This window comes from Tupaia chinensis, unplaced genomic scaffold, assembly GCF_000334495.1.
Source record: "Tupaia chinensis unplaced genomic scaffold, TupChi_1.0 Scaffold000231_2, whole genome shotgun sequence".
NCBI classification, from domain to species: domain Eukaryota; kingdom Metazoa; phylum Chordata; class Mammalia; order Scandentia; family Tupaiidae; genus Tupaia; species Tupaia belangeri.
This window is the reverse complement of record NW_006159707.1, coordinates 573,164-601,007: the sequence shown is the minus strand read 5'-3', so window position 1 is coordinate 601,007 and position 27,844 is coordinate 573,164. Positions and strand designations below refer to the sequence as shown.

General features: G+C 40.2%; 1 protein-coding gene and 1 pseudogene across 1 annotated transcript in view; one reads left to right on the top strand and one right to left on the bottom strand.

Annotated features, from left to right (window-relative positions):
- HS3ST4 (heparan sulfate-glucosamine 3-sulfotransferase 4) overlaps positions 1-27,844 on the top strand; it is a gene marked incomplete at its 5' end in the record, with an annotated part of 445,737 nt that overhangs the window by 293,405 nt on the left and 124,488 nt on the right. The window lies entirely within an intron of this gene.
- LOC102501225 (adenylate kinase isoenzyme 6 pseudogene) lies at positions 3,007-3,521 on the bottom strand (annotated as a pseudogene).

Here is a 27,844-nt window from a genome sequence, read left to right as displayed (position 1 = left end):
GTGTAGCAGTAGAGCCACTGTACAGGTGGTAAAAGAATTTATCAGAGGCAGAAACGTGAGCATGAGCAGAGGTTAATTTCCTTTTTAAGGTTTTTGCCATAGGGTGCGTTGTACACTGGAGGAAAAGAGACAGAGAGATACAGAGAGAAAGTACAAAATCACCCCATAGGGGAGATCGCTACATTACAATCCCTTTCCTTCCATCCTCCTCTTAGGATTTTGATCACACATGCACATATGCCCAGTTTGATTTTCGAGCCACTGGGTTCCAGACTCAAACTGTGTTTGACCATGTGAGAGTCCAGTGCCTTAACCACCACACTATGGGCAGAAGTTAATTTTCTTAGAGCTTGGAGCACAGGGAAAATGCCCAGGATGAGACCTGAGCAAGTTTGCAGGTTTATGCCTTCTGGTGAGGAAAAAAATCTCCTTTTTATGGTTTCAGTCTTAGGGAGAGGGTAAGGATTAAACTCTGCAAGCTTTATTCCTGATAAGGATACTGGTCACTTCTCAGGAATGCAGTGTGTCTGTTAGCCACGGCAATTGCTCGCTAGAGGGAGTGCCAGAGGGGTGTCCAGAACATCTCGTTCCCTGTTGTGAAAGTTTGGTGTGAGGTACTGGACTCCCACATGGTCAACTGTGCTTTAAGTTCCAGGCCTAGCAGCTTGCTTTCTCACTTTGTCTCTCTCTCTCTTTATCTCTCTCTCACACATTAATAATAATAATAATAATAATAATAAAAATAAATCTGTAGGAAAAAAAAGCTTATCTAGAGGCTTTATCTTGGGCTCTTAACCATGAGCAAGTTTTCTTATCTCCTTAGGTAAGGTTCATCTTAAACCCTCTTTATTAACCCTTGTTGCCTAATTTCTTAAGAACCCTCCACAAATTAGACATGTATACACAAACAAATACTACCATTCATTGGGTACTTTTAGAGAACTTTACTGTTTTGTGAGCTTTTATTGTCTCCATTTTGGGGCAGCTGAAAAGCTAGAAAATGGAAACAGAAAGAGGGCTGGAACTTCTACCTACCTGGCTAGATGGAAAAACTGGTCAAGACAGAAAATTTCCTGCCCAAGGTAATGTGGGTGGGAGACTAGTGGGGATGTCTAACTGGTTAAGCCATATTTGATGTGGCCAATGAGATGAATAAGTGGGCCCAGTCACATTTGATAGACTCAATGAGATGAGAACAACCAGTGGATCCAGCCAATGATCAACCGACATGACTGAGATTTAAAAAGTATAAACCCTGCAGAACGCAACTGCCTGGGTCCTCTCTCTCTGCTCTGGCCCACTCTTACCTCTCAGGAGTGTGCTTTTGCTTTACTTAATAAACTATCCTTTGTTTTCACTATTGGAATGTTTCATTCAGTTCTTTGCCTGAAACACCAAGAATCTGGATATTACCAAAGTCATCCTGCTACAATAGTACAGGTGAGGAAACAGACTCAGAAAGGTTAGAAAATTTGCTAACATTGCTAGAGCACAACTTCAAACTTTTTGACAAAGAAACTACTCTAATGCTCAATGGTTGAATGCTGGATAAATGGCCCTCCTCTCTACAATCAGGCTACATATGTCTGCCTAAGAATTACACATATAAGAGGGTCTTCTAAAAGCTCATGGAAAACACATAGTATGAAGAAACTACGCATGACTTAAATCTTTTATGCACCAAAATAAATTCGTAGTTTAATTCTATTTCCCATGAAAACATTCTGCTATAGGGCTAAGTGGCTAAATCCTGAATAAATGATCATTCCCTTTCTGCAAGCAAGCTATGAAAGAATAGAAAAAGTCTCTCTCTGCCTGACAATTATACATGAGGCAGTATGCTTGTAAGGGCAGTGGTCAGGTCAGATTTACCCCATCTCCTTGCCCAGCTCTTATATATTACATGATTATTCTCATTACATGACTGAAAGAATTTAAAATACAAATATTCTTCATATTTCTCCATAATCTGTTAACTTCGTTTTTGAGCACTTGCCTTTAAATCTGTCTGAGCTGTCTTTATCTAAATACCTTTTTATCAGTCATCAAGCCATTAGTTGTTACTATTTTATCTAATGCTAGATTTTCCAAGCCATCAGAGAGGCCCCTGTGAGGTCTCTAGGATCGGTTGCTTCTGAAGCTATTTTTAACTCCCCCTCTGTGACGTCTTGGATAGCATTACGGGACATGGAGGTGCTAAGCTGCTTAGCCACTTCCCAGCACCACATCCTGGGAAGGCCTCTATCGTAACATGAAAATTGAGGCTCAGAAATGAAATGATGCAAATTCCCCCAGAGAGGCCCTTTAATCTGGATTTAAGGATGGAAAATGTGTCCTGGTTGAGAAGCTAGCAAAGGAAGATCCTAGATCCTTAAAGCTCATGACAGCAAAGAAGCTCTCCTCTTTTGGGTGTGCTTGAATGACTTTGAGGATCTTTTTCCAAAAACACAGCATGGGATATATCACTCAAAGGCAGAGAATAACAGCGGTTATCTGTGAAGGTGATGTTATCAGCATTTTTTATTTTCTTTGTATATTTTTCTTTTCTTATGTATTTTTTGTTTGTTTTATTTTTTATTTAAATTTATTTATTTACATTCATTCATTATACATCATTACAGCATACAAAATGACATTTCCCATCCAGAATACGCTGTATATTGGCTCAATCAAGCAATCAACATATGTGTTATCATCAACAAATAATTTTCCATTTCTTGTTTCCTGTATATTTTGCTTTTTTTTGCCATCTTTGATTCCCTATCTCTCACTCTCTGCCATGTTCCACATTCCACACTGTCTCTGGTATCCATGGTTGCTTTCTATGTCTTTTCCCCCCATTTATTGATTTGCTCATGTATATTTTTCTTTATTTTAAAAGTTTCCTCTAATGAATGTGTCATTTTATAATTTTAACAGGAAACTGTAATTAGAAAAGTATATTGTTTAAGAAATGATACACTTCCGGTCCTTAAATAATTTTTTTAAAGTGGCCAGTTTTATAAGCTAAAAACTATGATCTTTGATCCACTGCTCAATCCATATCAAGATTTGGTTTATATCAACCTCTAGCTCTTCTGGTTTATTGCTGGGCAGCTGACGCACAATTTCTTCCTTGTGAGATGATGTGGCTTCTTCATAAAGCACTTGAAAAATCTCACACTGAATATTTTCTTTTAGTTTCTTCTCACTATAGCCCTTTGTTTCAAGTCTTTTGTACAATGTATTGTTACCAGTTCTCAGCACAAAAACTACATGAAACCAGCGTTCAGGGAAGAAATCACAACCATGGTAATCAACAACTCCACCTTTTCTCATTTGGTCTTCAAGCTCATCAACTACTCTGTCTTCATCTAAAATGGGACAATCACATTCTTCACCCTAGCCATCAAACAACTGCCCTTCTCGAGCTAAATCACCCACATTAAAGTATTTTGGTCCTGATCTCGATGCAAGTTCTTTGCCTAGTGTGCTTTTTCAACCCCTGGTGTACCGGTGACCAAGATGTTCGGAAGCACCATAGTCTTCACAGTGATGGCTCCAGGCGCCTGGGCTCAGGAGCGCTACGCACCACAGGGAGGAGCCGGAAGGGGCGGTAGGTCCTTAAATAACTTTTCATTGCCAGATTTCCAGAAGCTTTTAGTGCTTCCTGCAAGCATGTATATTCCAAACGATAGAATCACATGGAAGTGCCACGACTGTAAGTTTGGACATAATGTATCCAAACCAGACCTTTATTTCCTTTTTCTTTCCCCAAACTTCCTGCAGTGCTGGCTTCTGCCAGTTTGCTAAATAGCTGCTTTGTGTATCCAGTGGCACAGGTCAGATTCCTTGGCTCATCCCGACCTCTCTCGCTGCCTACACTCTACAGTGTACCAGCATTCCTATCGTCTCTACTTCTGAGAAATATCCAGGTGACTTCTCTCCACCATAGCCCTGCTGGGCGAGGGAGGCATAATTTATTTCCTAGAATAGAATAGCAGCCTCCTAATTGGTAATTTAGTCTCCCCTCCAATTTATTCTTCATAGGGTAGGAAAAGAGGTCTTTTTATCCTGTTTATTGTATGATTATTGCTTTTAATTTTTAATTCATGTGCTTGTCAGAGAGAGACAGAGACAGGAGAGAGGGAGGGAAAAATAAAAAGGATTCCCCAAGGGGGATAGTGACACCGTAATCCCTTCTACTCCATTTTCTCTCCCTTTTAGGACCTTGGGCACACACATATGCATGCACCTGCCATGTTTTTCAAGCTGCCAGTCTTGGGATTCAAACTGGATTGTAAAGTGTGTAGGCTCCAGCCACCTTAACCACCATAACCACCTACTGGCCTGAGTGATCCTTTTCAAATGTGAACTTCAGTCATGCCCCCTATCTGTCACATCTCTCCAAGTGCTTCCGCTCCCACTCAGAACAAAATTTATACATCCTGTTCTTCTGAGGCGTGAAGTTTACAGGTGGCTACAGTGGCTAAATTGTTTGATGCATCATAATCTATTTAATTATTTACCAATTATTGAACCCAACCCTCATATTTATTAATAGTATGACATGGGGTATCTAAGCATGTATCTTTTTTTAATCTTGGATAATTTATCTAAAACAGATTCATAGCGGTGGAGTTACCTTTATTGGATAAGGAAAGAAGTTGAATAATGTTGCCAGTTTCATTTGTTTTCTAAAATTTTTATTCATCATCATTATTTTTTAAAGTTGACCAGAAAGAGAGAGAGAGAGAAAGTGAGAAAGCAAGCTGTCAGGACTCAAACTGCAGTCAGCCATGTGGGGGTCCAGCCGCCTTAACCACCAAACCACCTGCCAGGCCCAGCCAGTTTAATTTCTTAAAATGTTATCCCAGTTCATATGTCCACCAAATATATCTGAGAGTACTTAAAAGCTGTACCCTTGATAACAATAAGTCTTACAAGCTTGTCCTGTATTAATTAGATGAAAAACATTGTATCTAATTCTTGTTCTCAAGCCCTGCCATTCATTTGTGAATTGTCCATTGATGTACTTGCCCATATTTCTCCAGCAGTGTGAATTTCTTTATTGACTATCTTCATTGCCAGGTCTCCAGAAGATTTTTAGTGCTTCCTGCAAGTATGCATTTGTGGAAAGAGCAGTTGGTGGGAGGCAGTGTAGTGTTTTATTTAGGCTTGCAGTCTCTGGAATGAGAGTGCCAGTTTCTTTTCACAACTGCTGCATAGTCACTGTGCAAACTTGTCCAGAGAGGGCATTATCTAAAGTTCTATTTGAACACTAGTGAGATGGGTCTAGAAACAGTGCCTGGCTATCTCCCAGGGCAGGGTCAGCCAGCTCTTTCTGTATAAGACAGGAGATAATACATAGTTTTGCTTCGTGGGCCACACAATCACTGTTTTGATGACTCTGTTGATGTGTTGCAAAAATAGCTTTGCATTGAATGTACATGAAAGAGCATGGCTATGTCCTGGTTCATTTTACACTGAAATGTGGATTTCATATAATTTTCACATGTCACAAAATAATCCTCCTTTGAGTTTTCTCAACTTCCTAATAATCTAAAAACCATCCTGATCTCCCGGGTGGGATTAGGCCATGGGCTGGAATGTGCCAGCTCCTCTTCTAGTGTCTTGAGCAGATTGAATAAGATACTTGTAGCTAACTTGGCCATTACTTGGCATAGACTAAGTGCTTGGCATGTGTCATTGTTATTCTTTTTTACATTAATATCATTTTGTACTATATTATTAGAGCTGTCATGCTCAAAATGTAGACTAGTTCTGACACTGCATGTAAGAGAACTTTTAAAAAAGTCATGGAAAAATGAAATTGAATTATGAGTTTATTTCGTTGCAAAGAATAAAGTGAAACCCATGTATACTTTTTTCATCATGTGCATTTTCCATGCAGTTTTGGAAGATCTGTCTTCATCCTTGCTGGAGCATGACTAGGAGGATCTAATTGGTGTGGACATCCTGGGTACATCATAAGCCCTTAATGTTTTTGTTTCTCTTGCCCTGTGAAAATGTGGGTATGTCTCATGCCTCATTCTTCGTTGCTCCCACATTCATTCTGGGCTCCGACTGCACTGAAACCCTTTTAGCTTTCTGAACACACTGTGCCCTCTTTGACCTTTGAATTCTCATCACATTCTGTATCTTGATTCTTTAAACATGGTCCAACCTGTTTCCTCTCAATAGCAAAATAATGAATAATACTAACAGAGCTATAGGACCTAAAATGTCGCATCCATCATTGTATTATCCAATCCAAAGTTTCTTTCTATTTAAATGGTTTCCCTTGTAGAATTACATATGAGTTTTCTGAACCTGTCCTTGAATGATTCTGAAAACCCCATCTCCAAACATAACACTGTTAACACCACAGCAAGTTACTGACTTCTTTGGAATTCAAATCCACAGTCCCCTGGTACTTGGTTATAAAAGGAGAGTAGAAGGACATTGTTTATTCTTTAATTAAAGCAATAACACCTACAGCTGTTGAGTCTGATTTAAACTCCCTGTGGGGAGGAAGTGAATCTCCCAGCACTCTGGGTGGGTGCTCTGCTACGTCCAGTAGTGTCAGGCACAAGTTGATGCCCCCAGTCAGAGATCTTTCTTGATTTACACGTTTTAATGGAAAAGGCAAAGCTTTTGGATAGAGGGTAACTGAAGTGTGTGGTTGACCTCACCATGTGTTTGCTGTGTAACCTCAAGTGGGTTCCTTGACATTTTTAAAACTCTATTTGTTCATCTGCAAAATGGTGGAGAAAAAAACTGCTTAGCCATGTAAGAATGTGCAGTAGAGAAGGAGGCTGCCTTTAACATGGCTGTCTACAGTAGGTACTCAAATTTGTTAGCCACTAACCTGTGCTGTTTCAGCCAAAGCTGGCTACGACTTAAAGATGGGAGAGTGGGTGGCCATATAATATGCAATACGCTGGGACAGTGAGCCTGTGGTTTCTCCAGTCTCAAAAACTTTAATCATTACAAGAAAGAATAGCATGTGTTTTTAGATAAAAAAAAAAAAAAAAGGGCTCCAGAGTAAACATTTGAAGATAGGCAGGCTATAACAGTCTCTTTTGTAACTATTCAACTCTGCTATTATAATGCAAAATAGCCTTGGATAATTAATACCAAGTGTGCATGGCTGTGTTATAATCAAATTATATAATAAAAACGGTGGCAACTAAATTTGGTCTGAGGCCATAGCTCACCATCCTTCGGTCTAGACCATGTGAAGTGTGGTTTAGAGAATTAAGTTCAAAACCCAATATGAAGAGAACAGTGTTCACTTATCATGTCTTTTGTTGGTCAACTGGCAACTCAAACCCCCATTTCCCCAACTGAAATTGCCATAAACGGTACTCTTCTCTTTAAGAATGTTGTGTCAAACTGAGATTGACTCCACTGCCAAATCTCTTTGTCTTCATTGGCTCTAAGGATCAGAAACAGAAAGTGCAGAGAAAAGGGAGAAAAACATAGCAAGTCCCAAATGAAGAGAACTAGGACCTAGAGACGTATGTAGCCATAGGGTAGTGATGGAGAAAGGATTATGACTCTGTCCAAGCAGGACCTGAAGTAGAAGCAATGAAAACAGAACAAAGGGAGCAGATTCAAGAAAGAGAGATATAGAGGGAGGTCAAGGATAGCACTGGGCTTATGATTTGCATAACTGAGTAGGAAGCATTGCCATTCACTGAGGAGGGATCCATAGACAGAGAGGAAGCCAGTTGCAGGTTAGAAGGGAAGAAAAGTGCCCATGTCAGTCAGTGAGTCTTACAGGACATGCAAGAGGAGATATATGTTGGAAAGCTGGAAGTACAGCTGAGAGCACAAGGGGGACAATCAGTTAGAGACCTCATTGGGTCTCTTGTCTGCTTCTCCTGGAAAATGTCTCCTTATCCTTCAAACCTCAAAGTAGATTATCATTCTCTGATACTCATTTTCCCTCTAACCTTGGGTCAAATTCTCCTCTTCTTGCTTTCTTTCAACACCTCTTACTTTCTACCACAGCATTTATTACCATGTGAATTCCATGAAACCAGCTACCACTCTATTCTCCATATACCCAGCAGTGACCATCTCCTGTAGTTACTGGGAACAGAAGTTTAGTAGAGTGGAAAGAACTCATGACCAAAGTTCAGACAAAGACTTCTTTTGTAGAGAGAGAGAGAGATGAGAGATTTTGCTATAGGGCACATGTACCCACCAGACAGAGAGACAGAAAGCAAGAAATCACCCTCCAAGGGAGATGGCCACACTGCAATCCCTTCTTCGGTATTCTCTCAGGATCTTGGGCCTGCACGCATGCACATGCAAACAGTATGAGTTTTAAGCCGCTGGGTCCAGCGCTCAAAGCATAGTCAACTACATGGGAATCCAGCAACGTAACCATCACTCCATTTGCTTGGCCCCAGATAAAGACTTCGCACCCTCTGCCATTCCTTGGTGTCTCCCTATTTTCACACATACCCACTTAGCAGACTCTGTATTTAAAATGTACCTGGAATTTGTTTTAATCAGGTATGGTAAGATGCATAGACATGGAAATGATGGTCATAAAGTAAGATGCTTTCACACTCCCAGATCTCAAGAAATAGAAAGCAGTCTACATCTTTCAGGGCCACATGGAAGAGCACTAGGCAGGAGACAGACAGAGGGAGAGGAAAGCATGGGCCAGAGCCCTAACTGTGGTCTTCATGGGAAGGAATTGGCAAGACAAAGTAGACAGGCTAAGGGTTAGAATTGGCTAGTTTGAATAACTTTTGGAATAATTTTTGGAGGCTCAATTCCTTCTTGATAAATTAGGAATAACAATACCCATTTTATACTTCATAAATGGAATATGCTTAATATGGCTATGGCACTCAGTTGTGTTCAACAGATGGTCCACGGTATCATGGAAACTCATTAACAGCTGCAGTCGTGTTCCATATAGAACGTAGGAGATTCTGCATGAGTGTATAGCAGCATGTGTATGCATATTTACAAATGTGCACACATGCACACACATGCATGGGTGTTCCCTCCCTGTGCCCAGTGGCCCTTTTGCATCTATACAACTCATCTTTGGGAAAGCTTCTCCAGAAGAATAAAGAGTGTATACCTTGACCCAGGATACACTTGAGTCTGCTAAAGAATACTGGGGGAGACAGACTGACGATTCCATCCTCACTGTGCTTTATGCTCTTCATTCACCCAGCTAGATTCTGAATTTCTTGATGTTCTCGTAGTTACTCTGACAAATAGCCATCCCTGTACCTTCCAAAAGCCCCAGGAAAGAAATTGGATCATGTTTGTTAAAAGGCCTTGAGTCGGATCACCATCTGGCAACCTGTAGGGACATCCTGCCCTTCTGCTGCCTCAGTCTTGCTTCTCTTTACACAAACTGGTACCTGGCTTGATTTCTGGGGCCAAATGTCTCCTCAGCCATAGTTGTCTTAATAAATAAAACTCATCGTAGTACTTTCAAGACCATGTTTAAGACCTCTCATTCCTTTTAACCACTTGTCTCACTTCCACAGTAAGATGCCTACATGATGCTAAGACTCTCAACCCTGGAATTCAGGGTCTCTTTTTCAGATGATCAGGCTGAGAGTTAGGTTAGCCAAGTTTACCTGGTGCACCATATTCCCTTGGAAGGATGCTGAGCTACTGTTCCACTTTCTTAATGAGTATTTATCACCTCTAATTCCTATTTCAAAACCTGTGTCTACAGGCTAATGCCCCAGTCCTCAGTCTGAAACAGCCTCATATTTGTCCAGTACATATTCATGGGGTAACTGCTAAGCAGATAGCACTGTCTGGACACTGAGGACACAGAAGTGAGGAGAACAGCTAAAAACTATACCCTCATGGGGGACCATTCCAGTGGAGTGGATGAGTGATTCCATGCAAATAAATATATACTCTGCTTGATTGCATGGAGGTAGGTGCTAGGAGAACAATGAGTAGAGAGAAGGCAGTGTGATAGGACAGGGAATGAGGTGACCGCTCAGGTCCCTCCATTGACTGACTCTAGTCTCCTTCCTCAGGCTGACTTTCTACCACCTCTCCCCTGACCCTCTTTCCTGTTTTTTTCACCCTTTTCTAAGCATGTCCAGGTTTCAGAATAAGGTAGAATGTTTCTCCTTTCTGAATGCGACCTTAGGCGTAATCTCAGTGATACACGTAAGGATGATAAAACTCACATCCCAGTATGTTTTGGACAACAAACGGGATGAAGTGCGTACAACCCTTAGGTCAAGCCATGACGGGTGGTTTGCATTGGTATACATGTTCTCATGCTGTGTGTACTGTGCCTGGCATCCCGTGGCTCCTTTTCTTCCTCCTACAGCTGTACTTCCAACTCCCTCAGGCGATCATTCCCACCTATGAGCCCTCGGAACATCCTTTTACTGTTTTCCTGACCTTGCTCACTGCTGTGTATTGTCATTCATGGTGGATGTCTGAGTCCCAGGAGGCCAGAAACTCTGTCTTACTCACTGTGATTCCCCAGCCTTAGCAGAGGCTAGTACACATGTAGTCAGAGCTTTGTCAAAGTGTGTGGAATGAGTGAATGAAAGTGCAAAATGCGTGCTGTGTAATGCACATCGTTCACCGGCTTGAGTCAGGTTTCTGAAAGCCCAGAGGAGAAGACTCATACAGACAGTCCTTTCTGAGATGGAGGTTGATTAAAGGACAACACAGGGTTGTTGGGTTGTGCAGCTTCTTTTATCTTCTGTCCTGCAATGATTCTGGATCCCAGAGAGGTACACATAGGAAAATGAAACAGCAGCTCAGTATCCTTCCAAGACGGAATGATGTATCAGGTACACCTGACTGACTTAACTCTCGTTCCGGTCATGGTACAGGGGGACTCTGAATTTCAGTGTTGAAAGTCTTAGCTCTGTGGTGGCATCTCACTGTGTGAAGCCAAATCCTGCATGACTCAGCACATAGAAATCTCAGTCCCGGCGTCTTGAAAAACACACCAGGTACATGTGCATGTGTGCCCCCAAATTCCAACAGGATGGAGAAAATTAAGGAGAAGGGACTGTGGTGTGACCATGTAACACTGGGCAAATGCTCTCTCTCTCTCTCTGACTCTCTGTCCGTCTCTGATGAGTGTATGCATACTCTGTCAATTAAAAAATAAAAGAAAGAAATTAGGACTAGCTGGTAGTGTGGTGGTTAAGGCACTGGACTCCCACATGGCTGACCGTGGTTTGAGTCCTGGACCTGGAAGCTTGCTTGCTCAACTTCTCTCTCTCTGTGTGTCTCTCTGGTAAGCCCACATGCTCATAGCAAATTAAAAAATAATAACAACAATAAGTAAATAAATAACAGAAATGTATTTCCCCAGAATTCTGGAGGTTGAGAAGTCCATGATTAAGATACTGGCATCTGATGAAGGCCTTCTTGCTGTGTCATCACATGGTGGAAGGACAAAAAGAGAGGTAAAAGAGGGCCTGGAAGTATTAATCCCACCTCTGAGGGTGAGCCCTATGGCTTAATCACCTCTTAAAGGTCCCACCTGTTAATACTATTCTAATTGCAATTACATTTCAGCATAAATTTTGAATGGAACGAACATTCAAATCACAGCATTTCAGTTTCTATAAAAGTCTAAAGTGTACAGAAGTGCATTTAAAAAGTTAGTCAGCGGGACCAGCAGTTAGCGTAATGGCTATGTCGCTGGACTCCCACGTAGTCAACCGCAGTTTGAGTCCTGGACCCAGTGGTTTAAACTCACGCCAGGTGCGTGTGCGTGCATGCCCAAGATGCCGAGAGGAGAAAGGAGGAGAAGGGATTGCGGCACGGCCATCCCCACTGGGGGGTGATTTCTCACTTTCTGTCTCTATGTCTCTCTCTGTCTTTCTGGCAAGCGCACACGCCCTATAGCAAAAACCTCTCCAAAAAGCAAAAAGTTAGTTAGGGACACATAATTTACGTAAACGATGACCGAAGGTAAGTAATTCCAGGACAAGTACATTCTCCCTTTTTTTAAAGAGAGGCATTTGCTATATGGTGTGTGCACTCGCCAGAGAGAGACAGAGAGACAGAAAGTGAGAAAGCAACCATCAGGGGGGTTGGCCACACTGCAGTCCCTTCTCCATTCTCATCTCAGGATTTTGGGCATACCCACACATACCCCTGATGAGTTTTAAGTCACCGTGTCCAGGACTTAAACTGCAGTTAATTATGTGGCGATCCAGTAACATAACCATTATGCCATTTGCTAGTCCCCAAATACATTCTTACATTCTTTTGTTTTTGGCTATTTATGAAACAGGACCAAGCCATGGCATAATGGTAACAGGACTGGGCCCACAGAATGTCCCAAGTTTGTGTCCCAAGGACTTTCTGTGCACATTATATGTATGTATCTGTGCCTGTGATTCAGGATGACTGGATGGATTGAGATGTGGGGATCTTGGGAACCTCTGTCTCTCTGTCTCTCTTTGTGAAAAGGAAGAAAGAAACTAGCAAGCAAAAAAGAAGAAACAGAAATGGAGAAAGAAGGAAAGAAGGAAGGAAAGAAAAAAGAGACAGAGAAAGCTAGGAAGGAAGGAAGGAAGAAAGAAAGGGAAGAAAGAAAAAGAGAGAGAGAAGAGAAGAGAAGGAAGGAAAGAAGGAAGAAAAAGGAAGGGAAGGAAAGAAAGAAAGAGGTAAGTTGAAAGAGAAAAAAGGAAGGAAGGAAGAAAGGAGAGGTGGTAAAGGCAAGTCAGAGAAACTGCTTTCTGTGGCCTCAGGTTTAGGCCTGAGGCAAGCATTGTTTTTTTTCTAAGGGGTTGCATAAAGATCTTAACTCTTTTCTTGCCTGACTCCAAAACTTGGCTTTGTTATTAATCAGCTGTGTCATCTGGGATAATTTACTTACTCTGAGTTTCCTCATTTTGAAACTATAGATGGTAAACTTTGCCTTATTCGTTTAGTACATATTGAGAGCCTCCTTGCAAGCATATGCATTGAAAAGCTGAAAAATGAAAAAATAACACACCAAACGAGGCATTTAACATGTTCAACAAGATACTCGTAGTCATTCTGGAGTTCAGGCGTTAGGGAAGGAAATGGAAATTAATCAAACATCAGCATATAAAGACATATATGGCTTCTGAGGGTCTGTAATAGGATGGGTGGCAGTGAGCTAAAGTCATGCAGAGCTGAGAGCCTGAGCAGAGAGCTCAGGAATAGAAGTCTTCAGATGAAAGGCATTACACATGCAGGGAACAGCAGAGGCAGGGCTCTTGATGCAGGAGGAAGCAAGGGGTTTTGGAGGAACCTGAAGACATCCAGAGGTGCGACCCAGAGAGTGTGGCCTAGATTGAGCCTGGGATTTTGATCTGCATCATAGAACAACTGCAAACCAATAAATTATTTTATCTAAAGACGGGGGAGGAGTAGAGTGGGGTCAGATTTGCATCTTGCAAAGATCAGTAGTGAAATTTAAATGTAATAATGTAGGTTAAGGGCTTGTGATCCCTAGTACACAGAAGTACTTCATAGTAGCAATTGTCAAATCATAATGATAGTATGATTATAATGGTAGTATCCAATACTTTTGAGCATGTATTAAGTGCCAGTCGTTATAGTGTTGGTGGAAGTGGTTTAAGTAAAACTTGTATAACCACACTTGGTCTGTATCCAGAAGTGCCAAATCCATGGATTACCAATAGTTGATTTTATATATATATATATATATATATATAACATTTCAGCATAATTTTTGAATTGAACAAACATTCAAATCACAGCATTTCAGTTTCTATAAATATCTAAAGTGTACAGAAGTCCACACTTTAAAGGATCTTGCCAATTATTAATCTTCATATATATATATAATCTTTTGTTTTACATGCAAAAGTAAAAAATACAAATAAAACCCACCATAGGGCCAGCTCCATAGTACAATAGTTAAATTCTTGGGAGACCATATGACCAACAGTGGTTTGAATCCTGGTACTACTGCTTGAAAAATATACTGGGCACATGTGCATCTGTGCCCAAACCCTAACAGGATGTAGGAATGGAGGAAAGGGGATTGAACATGTGCATCTGTGCCTAGACCCAACAGGATGTAGGAATGGAGGAAAGGGGATTGCAGTATGCCCATGCCTTACTGGGGACTTGCTCTTTCTCTGGTGTGCATATGTGCCTTTTGCCATGTTAATAATATTTAGTAACTATTTGCATAGTATTTATTCTGCATTAGGAATTACAAGTAAACTAGAGATGATTTAAAGTGTATGAGAGGTGTAATGTGTGTCATTGTCCTGTGCCAGCATTTACTATACATGGCATGGTTTAGTACTTGGCACTCAATGGACCTTTGATACATATTGATGAAGATGAGCAGTGTATTATTCACCACATAGTGCTACCTAGTGTTTCATCTGTGGGAAAGAAATGAACTATTTGCCAATATTGGATTTGGTAGTAGAGAATCCCTGGAGCTGGAGCTTCCCTTGTGGTTTACTGACTGTGCATAGAGTGATGCACTGGCTCTGAATCCAGTACCCAACTGTCAGAGCATAGGGGAAGCGTCCATGCAACGTGGAGCCTCAGCTCCCTCATCTGTGAAACAGAAGGAGTGACTCTTTCCTCACAGTGTAACTTGGTTTGGATTGTATCAGAAGCCAATACTGAGAGAAGGACTCAAGGGCAAGTAGTGTATTTGGAAGTCCATTCTTGGAGACATTGATAGGGTCTTGGGAAAGGGAGAAAAGAAAGGAAAGACACCCAGTAATTGTTGAATTATTACAGTGAGTTCTTAATCCTACTGGAGAGCTCTGGGAGCCAGTGTAAAATTTAAGCTTCAAGGTAATCCCACCAAAAGGAAGAAGGAGCTAGAGTGTTTATACGGCAACTCCCATCAGTCACTGACTCTGGCTGGTGTGTCCCAGAAAAAAGGGTACGGTACAGACAGTGTTCCTTGAACAGATCCTGTTTGTACCACTGTTGGCACATTCTTCTCCTTTTTTCCTTTACTTGTCTGAGCTTCTGGGGGTCATTTGTTTAATTTCATTCCCCCAAGTAAGGAGCATAGAGGTAATATTTGGCATGTCATTTGAATAAATTGTGAGGATTAGCTATGTGTATTCAATGTTTTGTATAGTGTCCAACACTTAGAAAGTGTTTTATGTTCTGATGTCATTTATTTATTTCACATTTTGCTGCATCTCACTGGACCAGTGAAGGAAATCATATACTCAAGGATTTATTTTAATTTTGAGAAAGATTCATAGCACCTTGCTGACATACAGGAAGCATACACCCTTTCAGTGCCTGATTCCCCTGATGTAAGCCCACTTAGTAATTGGCAGTTTGCAAATGATTTCCCCAAGTGTTGTCTCATTTAGTTCTCAGAAGAGCACTTGTGGCAGGTGCTGTTGGTGTTTTCTCTGTTGCACAGTATAAAGCAGCCCAATAAGCCTCCATGTGTTTCTGAGCCAACTTGACAAGTCTGTCTGGACAAATTAATTTCCATTCGCTCACAAGCCTGGAACAGTAGGTATATTTGCCCATGTGAATAGTGATAGAGTTAGGGGCCAAGGAAGAGGAAAGGGATTGGGGAAAACTGCTCACCTTTCTTGAGAAACAAGTCCTATCAGTTCATTTTTACACCTAAAGTCTTAAACATTGATTTTCTTCAATTTATGTGAGGACTTTGAGACTTAGATGGGTAAAAGGATCTTGCCAATTATTCATCTTCAGAACCAGTACTATAACCTACCTTGATATCCCCTCTCTGTCCATAGACGCTGTAAGCGTTAAGACCTAAGGCTGCTCAATAGACGATTCCAATTAAATTGATCAGACACCGAGTACCTTTGACTCTCTTTTAAGTTCTCAGTGCCTTGGAACAGGAATCTGTGGCTGTCATTAAGGAGTCTACAAGATCTCTGGGATAATAGACTGCATTTTTCATTATAGAGACATCACAAAAGGGTTAGACTACAAGTTAAAATGTTAAGGAAAGGGAGTGCATTAAGTGTCCTTTAGCTGTAAATTCAATTATAAGGCCTAATTCAAAATGACTTTAGGAAAAAAAAAATGTATTGGATCATTCGATGGATTCAGAGGAGCCTGCATCAAGGATATCAAATAGTGCTGTCACTTATCTGTCTCTTGTTTTACTCTTGATCTCATCTAGACTTGCCTCAGTAAGGGTAAAGTTTGGCTCTAGCATCTCCAGCATTTATACCCTACCACCTTGGCCACCACAGAAGAGAAATCATGTCTATTTTCCTGTGCAGTTGTGACAAGTGTTCTGAGATATACTGGTTGATCCAGCTTGGAAGATGTCTCCTTCTTAGCACTCAGCATAGGAGTTTGACTTCAGATCACCACACAGTCTGATAATTTGGGTTGCAATAGTTTTCCAAAAAGGAAAAGTCAGGGTAGCTTCCAGAAGAAGTAAGAGACAACGTTAGCCAATAAAACAACAAACAAGCAAACCAAAAAAACATACTTTTGCTACAGGTAGAACATTTGGGGTTTCAGATCCTTGCAGCCATCCTGTTACAATCTCACTTGGCTTCATGGAGGAAGTAGTTCTTTCTTTTAGCATTTGCAAACAGAAAGGATATTGGGTTGAAGAGAGAAACAGGAAAGGCATTCATGGGGGAGCACTATCTAAGTAAAAGCCTGGAAATAGGAAGATGAGTGGTATGTATAGACATTAAGGAAGTTTGGCCTTATAGAAAGTTAGGGACTAGGGTATCTTGATTAAGCACCTTTTACATACCCAAAGGTATTCTAGCTTTTTTCTTTTACAGTTTATTTTATTCATGATAGAGCGCATGTGTGCATGCATGTGAGAGAAAAGCACCCTCAGAAGCTATAGTCTTCTTTCCCCAGCCTTCTAGCTTGATGTTGGGGCACAGGCCCAGAGTTTCAGGCCATGCAACTTCCAGCACTGTGGTTCAGGATGATATCAACTGCACCACAGAGCCTGGGTCATGACTGACTTTTCTAAGTCATATGTGTAATATGGGGGCATAGCCTATGCTCCAGAATCAGGCTGCTAGAGTTTAATCATTATTTTATAGTTGTGTGACATTATTCAAAAACCTTAAGCTTCCAGGGCTCCGTCTCTTCTTCTACAAAATAGGGACAATAAGACTACCTTGCTGTAAAACTTCAAGCCAATAATGCCTGAAAAGTGTTTAACATTGTGCTTATTTCATATTAATACTCACCAATATGATATATCCAATTCCTTGAATGATGAGAGGTTAGTTTAATTCTTCTTTTTACAAACAAAGGTAAACAACTTGTGTAATGTTGCTCTCTCTGACTCCAGAGTCTATGGCCTTTCTATTATCAGGAAAGTTTTTGTTAGGAGGAACCATAATTAGATAGCTAAGACAGGGTCCAGTTGTGTGTATTTTTACATGTTCTTATTTATACTCTTGCTTCTAAACAGAGGTGTACATCTACTGTACCAAATCCATGTGAGCATAGGATGTTGAATCAGAAAGAACTAAATTTAGGGCTGGTCCCATAGTGCAGTAATTAAGAACCGTGCATTGGGAGCTGGATCCCCCATTTCTGACTGCAATTTGAATCTTGGCTCTGATGGCCTGAAAAAACATGACAGGTGCATACATGTGTATATGCATGTGCATGTGTGTTCCAAATCCTGACAGGATGAAGTAATGGAGCAAAAAGGATTGCAATATGACCATATCCCGTGGAGGGGGGAGGTGGTGGTGCTTTCTCCCTCTCTTTTTGTCTGTTGAGTGCATGTCCCTACTGGCAATAAGAAAAGAAAAACTACATAAATTTAGATCCCATTTCTATCCTCGTACTGGTTTTATGAGTCATATGCTACTTCTTTAATCCAAATTTTAAGGTAAATGACATTTTCCAGTATCACATAGGAAGTGTCAAGGCTTAGATTTGAATTTTTTATCTTATTTCAGAAATAGGAAATGATAGTCTAGGATTTTGAACATTTTAGAAATCTTTAGAAATTCAGGAGCTAAAATGACAGCATATATCCCCTAGCCCCAAACACTCTCAAGAATTCAGTAACTATTGGAAAACCAAGACTTTTCTTTACCTTCCTTGGAAGGGGGTCCTAATCACACACTGGAACATCTGGGAGGCAGAGGAGATCCATTACATAACAAGTCATTGCAGTGGGCTTCCTGGGGTCAAATGAAGCTTTTCTTGCCCACTGTACTCATCTTATTTTTCATGCCTTTTTTTTTTTCAGTGTATTCATTTCTTCTATGAGTGAGAGAGGCAGAGAGAGAGAAATACAAGGAGACAGGAACCTCCCACAATATATGGCTGGCTTTAGTCAGCCCTGGATCGTGGGCACACATGTGCCTTGCATGTTCTGAGAGGTCTCCAGATATGAACTGGAAACCTTCCCATGTGGTTCAGACTTGCCTTACTGCTGCACAGTCATCTAGCTCGAAGGTCAGTCTTGGTTACAGGCTAGGGTATCAAAAGCCTGCTCAGTCATTTCCATACTTTAGTCCATTAACCTGGCTTGCATGGCTCTTGGTGGTAGTGAAAGTTCTCTCACACATGTTCTCACAACAACAGGTGTTAACTGTGTGAATCTGGCTCTTAGCTCCAGTTCTGATCTATATCGTCTCACTTCCTCCAGGGTTATTTAAATGTCACCTTCACAGTATGGACTTCCTGACCACGTACTTAAAATTGCCTGCATCTTCTGCCCCCATCTCCTCCTTCTTGTGGTTGATTTTTCCCAATAACAAGGATCCCTACCTAACATAGCAAACAGTGTTTATTTTCTCGTTTCTGTCTTCTCCCATTGTAATGTAACATCCATGTGAGCAGGTCATTTGTGTTCTGATGTCCCTTGTATCCCCATAACCGGGAATGGCAACTGCCATGATGGCTGAATGAATAACTGAGCTTTATATTTGCAGTATTTGCACGAGGTTGATTTTATTATTATCCCCATTTTACGGATAATGACACTGAAAGGTCGGAGGGCCGGGTATCTTTTGTTTTCATGTTTGCTTTTAACTCGCTCCATGTCACAGGAGAGGCCAGAGGCAGTACCCCAGCTCAGACTCTCTTGCTCCCTGTGCCCTGCTGCCTACACGGCTACTTTGACAGGAAACAAGTCAATTCACTGCAGCTTCGGTGGACTCAGCCTACTCTTTATGCTCACAGTGTCCATAAAAATGTTATTTTAGTCCCGACACTGATGCTTATGAATAAAATTTAGTCCTCATTCAAAAGCACATTAGCTGAGGCCATTTGGCGTCCTGTTACAGCGTTAATTTTTATGGAGAGAAATACACTGGCAAGGAGCACCTTTGCCATCTTCAAACAGAACTCGCTTCTCAATGGCGAGGCCTGGTGGCGCTCAACTCTGACAATAAGACGTTACGGCGTGCTGCTGCGGCCTTACCTTGGGGACCCAGGATGTAATTTTCAGATGGCGGTTTGTTTTGCCACCACACTACATCTCGGGCTTGGCAATTACATTTCATTAACAGGAACACATAAGCCATAAATCATTGATCAGAAACAGGTTGTTAATCGGTCTGGTTAAAGCGTCTGCCGGCTGGCAGGGCATGCGCTGCAAATTGATGGATGCCCAGGCTCACAACTTGCCCATCAAAGCAATACTGCTAATAAGTTTTACTAATATGTATTGGGCTAGTTTCCTCTGTGCCTGTAAGTACTTATTCTAACAGCAACCCAAAAAAGACTACTCCCATATTATAGATGAGGATGTTGAATTCCAAAACGGATAAATGGCTGGCTGAGAGTCACACAACTTGAAAGCGGGAAAAGCGGGATCCAAACCAAAGGGTTTGGACCCAAAGCGTGTGTCCTTAAGGACCACATGTATCCCTCCTTTCTGAACTTCGGCATTGAGGGTAAAAGGGGGCAATCGTTGCAGCCACTGGCTTAATGTCTGACCTGGCCCACTTCCTCCTGGGGCAGCATTATTTTCTGCAGATCTTGCCCAAACCTTAAGGAGCTCATGGGAGAAATTTAGTATTTGCAAGACTGAATTTTAACCTGTGCCTCCAAATAGCCGAAGTTGACCAGCATGATCAGGCCGCCGGCTAATTCATCTGCCTTTGCCTGCACGCCTGTCGTCCGTGAGCAGAGTGGTGGCAGCTGGACCCACTCACATCCTATTAACCTTGTCTGTCGGAATGACACCTGGCTGTGCTGAAGTCTTGGTTCCTGTAATTAGGAATGTAAACAACTCCGCTTCCTTCCTTCGGTGCTGGCTCTGTGCCTGTTCCCCACCTCATCCCCTGAACTGTGCCTTCCGAAACAGATGCCCTCCCCCAAGATGAGGCCAAGTGGGGCTATGGATGCCATTTGGTCATGGGTTGAACAGTTACTTGCTATCACCTGACTTGAGCTGGTAGTTTCCTACTGCATGACCTTATTTAAATTCATGGTGACTTCTAGCCAGTCGTTTGGGTGGTGGTTAAGGCGACTAAATCCCACATGGCGAACCATACAGTTTGAGTCCTAGACCTGGAAACTTGAAAAGCATGCCAGGGGTGTATGCATGCATGCCAAAAATTCCAAGATAATGGAATAGAGGGATTGTGGTGTGGCCATCTTCCCTGGAGAGTGATTTCTTACTTTTGTCTTTCTTTCTCTTTCTCTGGTGAACACATACATCCTATAGCAAAAACAAAATATACGGAACCAGCAGTTGGTGTAATGGCTATGTCGTTGGACTCCCATGTAGCTGACCATGGTTCGAGTCCTGGATTATACTCATGCCAGGCGCATGTGCATGCATGCCCAAGACCCCTAAAGGAGAATGGAGGGGAAGGGATTATGGTGTGACGATGCCCCTTGGGGTGTTCTCACTTTCTGTCTCTCTTTCTGGCAAGCACACTCACCCTATAGCAAAAACCTCTCGAAACAAAACAAAAGCAGAAATAAAAACAAAATATAAAATAAAATAAAAATAAATATGTGGTTATCTCATCTGGCTTGTTTATTCCGATTTTATAGCTAGAAACCCAGGCATTTGGAAAGATCGAATACATAACTTAAGGTCACACAGATATGTAATCTTGGTACAGTTTTTTTGTTTGTTTTATTTTGTTTGTATTGTTAAGAAGTAAACTGAGGGCCCATACAATTTAAAAGTTTCTTTTCAGCAAACAGGAACTCATAAAGTAAATCTCTAAGTGGTTCAAGGGCTTCATTGAGAGACTGCAAAGGAAAGACTTTGATTGTATGAAGATGGAAGTAAAGCAATGAAAATATTTGATCAGCTGCAGTTTATACAATTTCCTTATTTGATATCCTTTGCTGGAAAGTTCTTAGTTATATCAAATTGTCAGAAAAGTCGTGACATACTTTTTTCTATGCAAAAATTCATCACGACTTTTCCGATGATCCAATACAATTCTAAGTTAGTTGGTAACTTCTAACTGGTTTGCCTTAAATTTCATTATACATATGTGTGTGAATGTTACACATATACACACACACACATATATATATGTATACATACACACACACATACACACATATACACAGATATTTACAAGAAACAGCTCAAGTCAAGCTTTGTATATGTTGGCAAATCATACATAGGGTCTCTTATGAGGCTTAATTGGCTTTGTCTTCTTCAGGCCTGGTCTCCATTTTAATTTACTTTAACTGTTTGTTTTAATCACCCCAAGTCTATAGTTTATATTAGAGTCCACTCTTGGAATTGTACTTCTATGGGTTTTGACAAATATATTACAAATATATGACACATACTCATATTTGTAGCATTATGTCCTGAAAGTTCTCTGTGTCTTGCTCATTCATCCTTTCCTTCCCACAACCGACTGGAAACCCTTAATCTTTTTGCATCTCTATCCTGTTACCTTTTCCAAAATGCTATATAGTTATTGAGTAAGTGGAAAAATCGTGATGCACTTTTGCATGGAAAAACGTAGAAAAAATATGTCATGACTTTCCCAACAACCCAATAGGATCATACAGTAAGTAATCTTTTTCAAATTGTCTTCTTCACTTAGTATAAGCACTTAAAATTCTTCTGTGTCTTTCTATTGCTAGATAGCACATTTCTTTTTAACCCTGAATAGTATTCCATCGCATGGATGTACCAGTTTATCCATTCTCCTACTGAAGGAAATCCTGGTTACTTCCAAGTTTTTGGCAATTATTACTAAAGCTGCTTTAAACGTCTGCTTGCAGGCTTTTGTGTGAACATGCATTTTCAACTTCTTTTGGTATATACTAAGGACCATGAATGTGCAACTGTGTGGTAAGAGTATGTTTAGTTTTGTAAGAAACTGCCAAAGGGTTTTTCAAATTGCCCTGTACCATTTTGCGTTCCAACCAGGAATGAGTTCCTATTATTCCATATTCTTTCTAGCTTTTAGTTTAGTCAAGGTTTTGGATTTTGACCATTCTAAACAGTGTTTGAATCCAGATGTTTTGTCTCAGTGAGCCCTCTAGTACAACAATGATGCATATCCAAAGTACTAATGTGAAGATTAAATTATATCATGTATGTATTGTGACAGTGATAGTATCTAACATCCAATGTGCTGAGTGTAGTGGCTTAGGTGGATATAATGCTCATAGTCACCCTTGATTCAGGTACTATTATGATCTCTGTTTTACATATAACAAAACAGCAGGTCAATGATTAAATTATGTTCTCAAGCATACAGTCAGAGCTGGGTTCAAACCCAAACCTAAATGACTCTGGGTCCAGAGCCCTTAACCACTGTGATATGCATGCTTCATGTAAATAAATGCTCAATAAAAATATATGTATATACTGTTCTTCTGCCCCAAGCACATGAGAAAGTCACTTTCCATTCATTTCAGTGAAAACACCCACTCTAATGCCAGGGTCTGCATAATGTGGTTTAATTCTTTACCTGTCACCATGGGGCTTGATGTGGTCCTCTTTGTAGTTTTAGTTACAAAACCCTGCTATCAGAGCATGACCATACATCAACAGAGCCCTGTATTTGGGAGAATATGGAAACCCAGACTGTTACCTGCCTCATTATGTCCTCAGCATGCTCTCTGAGGCCTCATATCATCAATAACATTGATACCAACCAATTTAAACCAACTGAACCAGTGAACTTGGGCTGCTGACGTGTTTATGAGCAGGACACCAAGTAGATATTTTAACTAAGTGGAACATTTCTTGGTTCAGTTAATTCCAAAGGTAGCAACTCAAAGGAAATATTAGGGGCATTAAGTTTTATATTGGTGCCATTTATTATATATGATATTTAATACTTTTAATCACTTTATTTCCATGTTGACAGCCACTGAGAGAAAAAGAGCTTCCCATGGCGATTGTAACCTGGGAATTACTGTCAAGCTGAGACAGATTATCATTAACCCCTGAGTTGTCATGGTCTCCTGAGGAAATAGCATTTTATTAGCTTTATTAATGGCAATCAGGGAGATCAAGTTGGCGATTAACAAAAAATGACTCCATAAGAAAAAAATGTCTTGGAAAGGGTTAAAGAAGTAGAAGGAAATGAACACTACTGGAACACCCACTGGGAACCAGGCCTGTGCTGAACTACTTACTTACTGAATTAAATCCTTAGGAAATTCCATGAGGCTGGCTACAGTTATGTCTATTAGATAGATGAAAAAATATGAAATACTTACCATGTGCACTTTGCTCAATTTTGGGGATCTGATGGTGATGAATATGCTGGCATACTCACAGCCCTCTTGGACTTTGTATTTTGGTGTGGGAACTAGATGTTTAGGGTTATCTTTTGGATGAAAGTATTGTAGAAACTTTGAAAAGGTGAAATGGAGTTAGACCTTAGGGCAAGAAGTCCTGGAGGCAATTTAAACTGTTAGCTGTAGGTTTTTCATAGATGACTTTTATTGTGTTGAGAAATGACCCTTCTATACCAATCTTACTAAGGGTCTTAATCATGAAAGGATGTTGTATTTTATCAAATGCTTTCTCCGCATCAATTGAAATGATCATATTGTTTTTATCTTTCTTTCTGTTAATATGGTGTATTAACATTTATGGTCTTGCATATGTTGAACCACCCTTGCATCCCTGGGATAAAGCCTACCTGGTAGTGATGAATAATCTTTGTTATATGTTGTTGGATACGATTTGCGAGTATTTTGTTGAGAATTTTTGCATCTGTAGTCATCAATGATACTGGTCTGTAGTTTTCCTTTTTTGTCATGTCCTTATCTGTTTTGGGGAATGAGGATGATGGAGCTTCATAAAATGAATTTTGAAGGTTTCTTTCCTTTTGAATCTTTAGAAATAATTTTAGTAGGATAAGGGTTAAGTCTTCATTAAAAGTTTTGTAGAATTCCGAAGTGAAATCATCTGGACCTGGACTTTTCTTTGTCGGGAGGTTATTTATTACTGATTTAATCTCTTGGCTTGTTATGGGTCTATTCAGGTTCTCTATGTCCTCCTGATTCAATCTTGGTAGATTATATGCAGCCAGGAATTTGTCCATCTCCTCCAAGTTATATTGTTTGTTGGCATATAGTCACTCATAGTATCCTCAAATGATATTTTGTATTTCTACTATGTCTGTTGTAATATTGCCTGTTTTATCACATATTTGATTTATCTGGTTTCTTTCTTTCTTCTTCTTGATCAGTCTAGCCAGTGGTGTGTCGATCTTGTTAATCTTTTCAAAGAACCAGCTTTTGCTTTCATTTATTTTCTATATGGTTTATTTATTTTCTATTTCATTTATTTCTGCTCAAACCTTTATTATTTCTTTTCATCTGGCATTTTTTGGGTTTGTTTGTTGTTGTTTTTCCAATTCCCTGAGATATGATGTTAGGTTATCTATTTGCCAACTTTCCATCCTCTTCTTATGTGCACTAATTGCTATGAATTTTCCTCTTATGACTGCTTTTGCTGTGTCCCATAGGTTATGGACACTTGTGTACCCGTTATCATTTGTTTCCATATTTTTTTTTAATTTCAGACTTAATTTCTTCAGTAGCAAAGAAGTCATTCAGAAGTAGGTTGTTCAGTTTCCATGTGTTTGTGTATTTTCAGGGGTGTTTCTTGAAATTAATCTTGAGTTTAATTCCATTATGTTCAGAGAAGATGTTAGATATAGTTTCTATGCCTTTGAATCTGTAAAGGCTTGATTTGTGTCCTAACATATGATCAATTTTTGAAAAGGTTCCATGCTGGGGTGAGAAAAATATATTTGTTGTGGACATAGGATGGAAAGTTCTGTAGATATCTGTCGAGCCCATTCAATTTATAGTATCATTTAGGTCCTGTATCTCTCTATTTATTTTCTGTCTAGAAGATCTGTCTAAAGGAGATAATGGGGTGTTGAGATCTCCAATAATTATAATATTTCTTCCTATCTCTCCTTTTAGCTCCAACAGTCTTTCCTTCACATATTTAGGTACACCTGAGTTGGGTGTATAGTTATTTATAAGAAATTTATGTCTTCTTGCTGGATTGCCTCATTTACTATTATATAATGCCCTTCTTTGTCTCTTCTTAAAGTCTTTGTCTTGAAATCTGTTTTGTCTGAAATCAATATCACTACTCCAGCCCTTTTGATTTCCATTTGCATGGATTATCTTTTTCCAGCCCTTTACTTTTAGTCTATGTATATCTTTATCCATAAGGTGAGTTTCTTGTAGGCAACAGATAGAGGGTTTCTGTTTTCTTATCCATTTAGCCAATCTATGTCTCTTAACTGGAGAATTTAATCCATTGACATTCAATGTAATTATTGATATTTCTGTACCTGATCCTATCATTAAGTGAGCCATTTGCTTGGTTGCTTTTTGTTCTCATATAACTGTCTCTGATTTTTTAGTTTTCCTGGTATTTCTGTCTAGAAGATCTGTCTAAAGGAGATAATGGGGTGTTGAGATCTCCAATAATTATAATATTTCTTCCTATCTCTCCTTTTAGCTCCAACAGTCTTTCCTTCACATATTTAGGTACACCTGAGTTGGGTGTATAGTTATTTATAAGAAATTTATGTCTTCTTGCTGGATTGCCTCATTTACTATTATATAATGCCCTTCTTTGTCTCTTCTTAAAGTCTTTGTCTTGAAATCTGTTTTGTCTGAAATCAATATCACTACTCCAGCCCTTTTGATTTCCATTTGCATGGATTATCTTTTTCCAGCCCTTTACTTTTAGTCTATGTATATCTTTATCCATAAGGTGAGTTTCTTGTAGGCAGCAGATAGAGGGTTTCTATTTTTTTATCCATTCGGCCAGTCTGTGTCTCTTAATTGGAGAATTTAATCCATTGACATTCAATGTAATTATCGATATTTCCATACCTGATCCTATTGTTAAATGAGCCATTTCCTTGGTTGCTTTTTGTTTTCATATAACTGTCTGTCTGACTTTTTAGTTTTCCTGGTATAGAACTCCCTTCAGAACCTCTTGAAGAACTGGTCTGGAGTTGGTAAATTCCTTCAAATTTTGTTTATTTGAGAATGGTTTTATCTTTTTTTTCAATATGAAAGTTAATCTTGCCGGGTATAGTATTCTTGGTTGAAATTGTTTTTCATTCAACATTTTTACTATATTTCCTCATTCTTTCCTTGACTGCATTGTTTCAACCGAGAGATCCAATGTTAGCCTGATGGGGTGACCTTCGTAAGTAACTTGACGTTTCCCTCTTGCCAACTTTAGTATCTTGTCTTTGTCTGTTGTTTTTGCCAGTCTGGCTATGATGTGCCTTGGAGAGGATCTTCTTGGGTTGATTCTACTCGGGGTCCTATGTATTCCTTGGGTCTGGATATTTGAATGCCTTTCTAGGTTTGGAAAGTTTTCTTTCAGGATTTCATGGAATAAATTATCTATGTCCTTATTATTTTCTTCCTCTTCTGGGATACCAATTATCTGGATGTTGGGGCACTTGATGGTATCCAGTATTCCTCGTATATTATCCTCATTTTTCTTGATTGTTTTCTCTATCTTCTTGATACTTTTTTTAGGTCAGATGTCTTGTCTTCTACATTAGAGATTCGATCTTTTGCCTGATCTAACCTACTTTTAATACTTTCAAGGGAGGTTTTGAAAGTATTAAAAGGTTTCTTCAACCCTAGAAATTCCATCTGGTTCTTGTCTAAGGTATCTATTTCTTCTTTCAAATCATGAAAGGACTTCCTCATCTCCTGGAGCTCCATGTCTCTTTTCTCTTCCATTTCAGTTAGTTTGGTCACTACAACTATTCTGAATTCCTTGTCAGACATGTCCACGATGTCCATTGTATTGACTGTGGGTGATGTAGGCTTGATAATTTCCCTTGGAGGAGAGGCCTTTTGTTGGTTGCTCATACTTCTTGAGCCTCTGCGATTGTTCCTAGTCATCAGGTGATCTCTATGTTGCTTTCTAACTTATTTAAGGTATCTCTGAGTGTTAAAAGGTGTACAGGATTAGAAAATTGATGATTTATCTTATGGTTGGCCTACCTGTTGCTCACCAGTACCACATACTGTTGTCACTGGTCCCGGGTGACCCAAAGACCTCCCTGTTTCTAAGGAGTGTTGAGCCTCCAACTGACCTAATAAGCAATACCTCAAAAGAAAAAAAAAATAAATAATCGCATGGCACGCTATTCAAAACACTAAAATTCAGAGAGTCCAAGTGCAGATGGGGAAGGGGCAAAGGATGAGCGACAGGGCCTGCAGCTGCAGGCAGCCTGGTGTCTGGAACTGCTTGCTGGCTTGAACCAGTTTGCAGGTGGGGTGTGTGGGGGGGGTGCGAGTGCGTCTTAAAGCCCCATGGAACCAACCTGAAGTCCAGAGACAAGTAGGGATGTGGATGCATGATGGTCCCAGCCATAATGGCCTGCAGCCACAGGCAGCCTGGTGTCCGGCATTCTTATCTATTGATGAATACATAGTT